The sequence below is a fragment of the Sciurus vulgaris genome (assembly GCF_902686455.1).
Source record: "Sciurus vulgaris genome assembly, chromosome: X".
Taxonomy (NCBI): Eukaryota; Metazoa; Chordata; class Mammalia; order Rodentia; family Sciuridae; genus Sciurus; species Sciurus vulgaris.
Genome location: NC_136471.1, coordinates 28,701,197 through 28,709,679, shown reverse-complemented (window position 1 = coordinate 28,709,679; position 8,483 = coordinate 28,701,197). Strand labels below are relative to the sequence as shown.

The window sequence follows — 8,483 nt, the reverse complement described above, 5'->3', positions numbered from 1 at the left end:
GAAAATATTCACAACCCATCATCTTGCTACACTCACCTGTAAGAGTTCAAGTTTCTCAAACAAAAATTCATAGGTCAACGTGACAATCCTACAGCATATTTGAAATAAACTTGGGGTATGTTCAGCGTTATATGTACAAAGACTTTGTTTCCTTTCTTTTTTCTCCTCCACTAGTTTTACTACCACAAATCCCAACTCCTGCATATTTGAAATAAACTTGGGGTATGTTCAGCATTATATGTACAAAGACTTTGTTTCCTTTCTTTTTTCTCCTCTACTAGTTTTACTACCACAAATCCCAACTCCTATCCCTTTCTTGCCATTCCTTTCATTTTTGTCCCCGTGGTATTCTAATCTCACTTCCTTTATTTATTTGCCAGGTGATATTGGGATAGTTATCCTCTCTGGGCCTCAGTTTCCTCTGTAAAGTGGGTTTAATAAGAGATGCTTACCTTACAGGGGTTGTTAAAATTACAATAACATGCTATATGCCTAGCACAGTGCCTGGTCTACAGTAAGAACTGAATGTGTTCGATCTCTTCATCTTCTTTTCCACCCTTTTCTTTCTTTATTCTTCAACCCCAGGGTCCAGCAGGTAATAAGGCATGTGAAAAAAAATCCTCGAGGCTAAAAGAGGAAACGGGAGAGCTGGGGGCGGGGACTGCGAGGTGCTCACTGCGCATGTGCGCACGCTTGGTCAGGTTCTGGCTTCCAGCTTGGGGGGGGGGGGGGTGGAGTGGGGGGTGAAGAGGACTTGGTTTTTTCTGGCTGCCCCCTTCCGGCTCCGGGAAGTGGAGGGACCTTGGCGGCGCCCCGAGCGGGCGCGGAGCTAGTCGAGGGACGCCCGGGCCCGAAGGGTAAGTTCGAAAATGGCGGAGGGGGGAAGAAGGAGGAGCTTTGCAAGGCTGACCTCCCCACCGGAAGGTGGGAAGGAGACGGTCAGGGCCCAGTGGCCTGAGCCTGGCCAAAGAGGACGGACTGCGCCCGAGGCCTCTTTGAGGCCCTGATGTGAACACACTTCGGGTTTCCCGACTCGGGGTTCCTCGGAGGGACGGGCTAGCTGGTGAAGGCCAGTGAGAGAGACGAAGGAACTTCCGTTTCCTTCTAGGCAGGGGCCCGGCTGCAGAGCGGAGTTGGCATTTCCAGATTGGGGCTCGGGCCGCCCCTCCTCCGGGACCCTCCCCCCGGGACCGAGCTGATCGCCGCCGGCGGTTGGGGCCGGCTCTCTTGGCGCGGTGGGTACTGCTTGTGCGGGCTTTCCCTTCCTCCTCCCCCCCTTTGCCTTTTCTCCCCTCCCCTCCCTTTCCCCACCCTTCCCCTCCCTTCGGGCCCGGCGCTGCTAGGGAGGGCGGGAAGGCCGCGCCCGCCCGCCCGCGGGGGAAACCCGACTGGGCTTCTGGTCCAGGTTCCCAGGGCCGCTGAGGGAAGGCATTAGGTAGGTGGGTGGGTAACTTCAGGCCCTGGAGTCGGCCTCCTTGAACCCTAGACCTGTGAGGTAAATTGAGTCTGAGAACTTTTTTAAAAACCTGCTCAAAGGGACCCCCCCTTCCCCGTCCGATGTCTGGCACGTATGGAGCAGGGTGGAGCGTGTCTGGCAAGGGCTTGCGAAACAGAAAGAATAGAGGCCAAAGAGCTTCCGGAAGAGGAAATTAGCCCCTAATCCTTCCCAACCTTTACTGCCCTCGTCGCCTTCCCTGCATATTCTGTAAAACAAAATGTCAGTTTGACTTTCATTTTCAGTATTTTAATTCCACAATTCGCTTAAATTTTTTTTTTTTTTGAGGGAGGGGAGTAGTTATTGCCAAAACTAAGCAATAACCCTCTCCACCTCCCAAAAAAGAAAACGTCCATCAAAGCTTTCTAAAAACCTATTCGATTTTAATAATCTATTAATTTGCCGTCAAATATAATTATGGCACTAGTTCTGTCTCCACTATACCTTGATAGTTAATAACTCAGAAATTTACTCTGGTAAAACTGGAGGTTGCGATCGTATTCCTTTATTTCTTCTTCCCTTTTTTCCCCCTTAATAACATTTGTTACAGCCGGTTCAAGAGAACACTGTCAGAGACGGCCATTTTAGGATTATAACATTTTGGAGTTGAAAAGGATCTTAGCCCAACCCTTTTGTTTTACAAAACAGAAAATAAGGCTCAGGATTTCATGACTTGCCTTAGGCTAACCGACTAGTTAAATTAGAACCCGGGTAGTCTGGCTCCTTGGCCACCACTCCTGCGCAATTGCTTCACATAGCCTCCAAGCACAAAAATTAAAATGTATTCAAGTCAACAGTTCTGAAAAGTATACTACTTTGTACAGTGACTTCTTTGCCTTCGATGTATTTAACATGCATGTAAAGCTGATGCTGGAGATTTTTTTTGAAGCCGAAAATTTAAGATGATTTATACACACAGACATAGGCACATACAAGTACTTTTACTTGTTCAGATAATGGCTTCAAAGATAACAGGAAAAATGTTAACAGTGGCTACTTATGGAAGAGAGACAGAATGGTAGACTTTGCACTTCACATGTGGCCTAATGTATGTTTAAATATCTTTAAAACGTTTTAAAGTTAACACACATCTGTGCATATCAACATAGTATATGCGGTTGGTATGTATGTGTATGTTTACATATATTTATATGTATTAGTACATTAATGGTTTGTACTCTAAAATCCAGTATGGTTTATGTCAGCTCAGCTGACAAAGCAGGCTCAATTATGGGATTCTCATGTTTCTTCTTTGGTTTTCTCTTATTGCTCCTTATTAATATAACATGGTAAAAATAATGTTAATGGTCTATGTATTTTTAAAAATGTGCTAAATTTCCAATTTTTTACATAATGTAGCAAACTAACATTCAGTATGTCAAATTTGACACAATGAAAGAAGTCTGAATTATAGAATCTTTGTGGATAAGAATTAATTTTTAAAATGATTTAGCGGCTTGTGATGTGGCTCAGTGGTAGAGCACTTGCCTAGTATGTGAAAGGCCCTGGGTTTGATCCCCAGTACCACCAAAAAAAAAAAAAAAAAAGTTAACACTGGAAAGATGCCCAGTGATTAGGAGTTCAGTTTTCTTGCTTTTACAAATGTATTAATTAAGATTCAAAGACAAAAAAGTGAATTGCCCAAAGTTAATAATGAATAATTAATAATATCTGATTATTAGTGAAGCTTAGATTATGGTCTCGGTTCTAGTCTAGTGCCCCTTCTATTACACCTGTAATTTTATTGCTTCATTCAATGATTCCAACTAGGCTAACAAAGTAATGGGGACTAAAGGTTAGGCCAATTTCAATGGGCAAGAATTATTGTAATTAATGTACCAGTTCATTTGTATAGAGCCTGAAATATTTTTATTAATGTAAATGTTTCCCTGACATTTCGTTGTAAAACTAAAATACTCTATATTAAATGCTTGGATACCCCAAATGTAAAATAATGAGATTTTGCTGTTTTTGTTTAGTCTAATATTTAACTCTGGTAGCTAGGGATGGGGGCAGGGAAGCTATCATTTATAAAATAAAATTTACAAAGCACCTATTATGTTTTGGCCATTGTGCTTTCTGGTAAAGTTTCCAAGAGGAATATGGTAAAATAGATGTCCTTGTTATCGTGAGGCTGGGAGATTATCATCAGCTGTCGATTCTTAAATTTTATCTCTGTGGGGTAATCTGGTAATGGTATTATAAAATGTAATCTGTTAGCACTTTTTAAGGTCATTGTGTGAGTAGATTTGAGGGGACAGAAACAGAATTGGTAAAATAAAAATAAATTTATATTATATTGAACAAATATATAGTAGAAAGTACCTTGAATTAAATGCCACAGGACCTGGGTTTTTTTCTTGACTGTTTTCAGTTAGCCATAGAATTGCTTCTTAGCACTTTCATGTTTCTTTTTTTTATTTCACACCTTGTTTGATATGTTTATTCTACTGAATTCAAAACATATAAAGGGTATTTGAATATTTTAAGTAATAAAAGAAATGCATTGTTATAGAAACTTTATGAACTTTGGAATAGGATAAATAATTAGGATCATACTGTATAAAGACTGTTTTGATTCTTTTTCTCCCATTCACCATTCTGTAGTGAACATTTCCTGTCCAAAAAAACTTTCAAAATAGTTTTTATTTATCCTACATGTTATTCTCTGTCCCACCTGTAAAATAACATTTAATGTACTCAATTTCAAAGATTCAAAATCTATTTTTAAACTTATTATCTCAGGTTTTATTTTTCTGAAATAAAAATTTTTATATGAACCAAGTATGATGGCACATGCCTATATCAGTCACAGCTACTACTCAGGAGGCTAATGCAAGAGGATCACTTGAGCCCAGAAGTTTGAGATCAGCCTGGGCAACAAAATAAGACCCTGTCTCCCCCACAAAAAGTCTCTTAACAATATCAAATCTATTTGCAGTAAATATCTTAAAGGGTCAAAAAATTAAGAACAAGGTGGAGGCCTCGCATGGGGGCTGATGCCTGTAATCCCAGCTACTTGGAAGGCTGAGGCAGGAGGACTGCAAGTTGGAGCCCAGCCTTGGCAATATAGTAAGACCCTGTTTCATAATAAAAAATAAGAAAGGTGTGAGAATGTAGCTCAGGAGTGTGGCACCCTGGATTCAGTCCCCAGTGTCACATGCTCAAAAAAGGTGGAGATACAAAACTCAGTAATTTGTGGTTTGTTTATGAATTTCATGTAGTAGGGGATGTGACTCAGTGGTAGAGTGCTTGCCTAGCATAGATGAGGCCCTAAGTTCAGTCCCGAGGACAACCAAAAAATAAAAATAACTAGAATTCATATGCTACGTAGTTAAATTTTAATTTGTTAAAGATACAGGTGATACATAGATACAGAAGTACTATGTTAAAAGCTGGCCTGTTGAGCTGGGTGTCTATAATCTCAGCAACTCTGGAGGCTGAGGCAGAAGAGTTAGAAGTTTGGGGCCTGCCTAGGCAATTTGGTGAGACCCTGTCTCAAAATAAAATAAAAAGGGCTGGGAATGTAGCTCAGTGGCACTTACTTCACGTGGGTGAGGCCCTGGGTTTAATCCCCACTATCACAAAACAAAAGTAAAGCATATTACAAATTTTAGTTATTATCAAAGGTAACATGGTAAAAATGCAGAGGGGCTGTATAATCATCCAAACCCATACTTAAAATTTTGGAAATTTTTAGCATGATTAGTGGATTAGAAAAAAATATTTGCATGTAGCAGGATATTTAGCTATAATGTGGGATCAAGGAAAATGAAAATTAGTTTGTGCATAGTGTTTAGTACTCATGAACATTAAATATGTTCTGTTTTAATTTGGTTTGTAGTCTCTTATTTGTGGTACAGTTTACTTTGTTCATTTTAAAATTCCGCCCAGGCAGAAAACAAATCTGACTGTTCAAGTATAGACAGCAGAATGGCATTCAGATAGAGCTAAATATTTTTAATATGGAAAAAGAAAAGATGTAGGCTCTTATCAATAACTTGTTTTAATATAAGTGAAACTGGTAGGATAGGGGAAGAGGGTCAGAGGAAAGAGAGGGAGGACAAGCAGAGGTACTAGGAATGAAATTGATCAACTGATGTTTTGTACATGTATATATATGCCACAGTGAAACCTACTCTTCTGTATAATTACTATTCATCAATTTAAAAAAAAAAGAATTGTTTCAACTGGGCACAGTCTTTGGAAAATTTCAGCTATTTGGGAGACAGAGGCAGGAGGATCTCAAGTTTGAAGCCAGCCTTGGCAACTTAGACCCTGTCTCAAAATAAAAAGGGCTAGAGGTATAGCTCAGTGGTAGCATGCTTGCCCAGCATGAGCAAAGCCCTGCGTTCAATTCCCAGTACTGAAAAGAAAAAAAAAATTCTTTCATTCTGAGAGTTATGTAGGGTAGATATTACCCAGTTACCAAGTCATCCATTAAAAGAACCTCAGCATTGCATTTGTGGAACCATCTCTTATATGTACTGTATCCTAATCAGTCTGTCAGAATAAGTTATCTAGTCATGTATCAAAGACCAGAGTAAGTTCCAGTTCTGTGCCAGTAATCAGCTCTATTGCCTTAGTCAAATCTTAAACTTCCTTATGCCTTAGTTTCTTTAAATCTATAAAAAGAGTGATTTCTGCTGTCCTGTTCAGCACATAGTCCATTATTGTGAAAAAATTTTGCTTGTGTCTATGAAATATAATGGTTTTACTTTTCAGTATGAAAACCTGCCCCTTTTCTAAGAATTGTTTTAGGGAAGTTTTTGGCCAAAGGTGGGGGAGACTCTCTTGTTCTTGAAGGCCCCACATTTGTTATATTTACAAGGCATTAAATGAACAGTTCAGAACTCCTGAGGTAGCCATCACTCAGAAACATTTTTTCAACAGAAATCTGGAACTTCACCTAATCCCTCCTATTTTAAAACTTGATGATCAACAGTGTCCTACTCAATTTACAGTTTCTCCTCTCATTTGAGTTGCTCAGAGGTAGTTATCTAAGAAGCAAGCTGGGAGAAATTCTCATGATAGACAAAAAGATAAGAACCAAAGAACATATCCTTCCTTCTCCTTACTATAATTTATGAAAATTATCTTTTGTCAATTGAAAGCCAAAACCTTGCAGTACCAGGCCCTAATATGCAGTTTACTAGGTTAATGTATTCATAGACAAAGGAAGCATTGTAACATGGCAAATAGCCAAATGACACCCCCAGTCTGATAGGCATGGTTGTGTGCAAGGTGCCCCTTACTAATGAAGAGTCCAGCTGCTGCTGCTTTTTCTTTATTCCTTTTTTTTTTTTTTTGTATTGAGGCTTGAAACCAGGGGCATTTACCACTGAGCCATATCCCCAACCTTTTTATTTTTTTGAAACAGGATCTTGCAGAACTGCTGAGGCTGGCCTCAAACTTGTGATCCTTCTGCTTGAACCTCCTGAGTCATTGAAATTACAAGCGTGCATCATTATGCCCAGCTTGCTGCTTTCTTTCTTTTTCTTTTTGGACCAGGGATGAGCCCAGGGGCTCTTAACTATTTAGCTACATCCCCAGATCTTTTATATATTTTTATTTAGAGACAGGGTCTCACTGAGTTGCTTAGGGCATCACCGAGTTCCTTAGGGCCTTGCTAAGTTGTTGAGACTGGCTTTAAACTCACAATCCTCCTGCCTCAGCCTCCCAAGGCATGTGCCACTGTGCTGCTTATTTCCTTTGATTAAAATCTAATGTATATTCTGGTTAAAATTTAGAAAATTAGGGCTGGGATGTGGTAGAGCCCTTGCCTAGTACACACAAGGCCCTAGGTTCAATCCATAAAAAAATCCAAAAAAAAAAAAAAGAATATATTGCCAGATTACCTCTAGAAAAGATATACTGCTTTCTTTTTTTTTTTTTTTTTTTTTTTTTTTCCAGTGATTGTTGGGTGTTGGGGACCAAACATGCAGGGCCTCATGCATGCTAGACTAGCACTCTACCACTGAGTTACATCCCATCCATCAGGGAAAAGTGCCTGTTGTCACTTACCTTCCTTTGTGATATTTGTTGTTGGTAGTGAATAGTCAAATAGAATAAAAATGGTATCTTTTAAAATATTCATTTCTTTGATCACTAATGAGATTTAATATTTTTATGTATGTTTGCTGACTATAAATATTTCACATTTATAAATCTTCCTATTTTCTATCAAGGTTTTTATCTTTTTTTGTAGATTTGTAAATGCATTCATTCTGGTGCTTCTTTTAGTACCTGAGATTGATTCCAGAGGCACTTAACCCCTGAGATACAACCCCAGCCCCTTTTTTTAAAAATATTTTTCTTAGTTGTAAATGGACCTTTATTTTATTTATATGCAGTGCTCAGAATCAAACCCTGTGCCTCACACATGCTAGGCAAATGCTCTGCCACTGAGCTACAATCACAGCCCCCAGCCCTTCTTATTTACTATTATGAGACAGTGTCTCACTAAGTTTCTTAGGGCCTTGCTGCATGCTTCTGTTTAAGACTATTACTAGCATCAGATGGGTTCCATGGCGCCTGCATATAATCCCAGTGACTAGGGAGGCTAAGACAGGAGGAATGCAAGCTTGAGGCCAGTTTCAGCAACTTAGTGAGAGCCTGTCTCAAAAAAATTAAAAAGGGCTGTATTGGTAAAGTACCCCTGGGTTCAGTCCCCAGTACCTAAATAAATAAATAATTTAAAAAGGCATGTGCAGGAACATATAAAGAAGTTTTTGTTTGTTTCTTTTTTTTTTTTTTTTTTGGTACCAGGGATTGAACCCAGTGGCACTTAATTATTGAGCCACATCCCCAGCCCCTTTTTATTTTTTTTACTTTGAGAAAGAGCCTCACTTAGTTGCTTAAGGCCTCACTAAATTGCTGAGACTGGCATTGAACTTGTGATCTTCCTGCTTCCTGCCTCAGCCTCCGAAGCCAAGTTTCTTTTTTTTTTTTTTTTTTTTTTTTTTTTTTGAGTACTGGGGATCGAACC

At 39.5% G+C, this 8,483-nt stretch overlaps 1 protein-coding gene across 3 annotated transcripts in view; it reads left to right on the top strand.

The window, feature by feature from the left end:
- The first annotated feature begins 718 nt into the window (after positions 1-718).
- Positions 719-8,483, top strand: part of XIAP (X-linked inhibitor of apoptosis) — a 44,273-nt gene continuing 36,508 nt past the window's right edge. The window contains exons 1-2 of one of the 3 annotated variants that reach the window (XM_079123397.1): positions 719-857; positions 1,109-1,235. The gene's annotated coding sequence lies outside the window, so the exon portion shown is untranslated. Of the gene's footprint in view, positions 858-886; positions 1,236-8,483 lie in introns of those variants that run through there. The other 2 variants (XM_079123399.1, XM_079123398.1) reach the window with 2 other exon arrangements.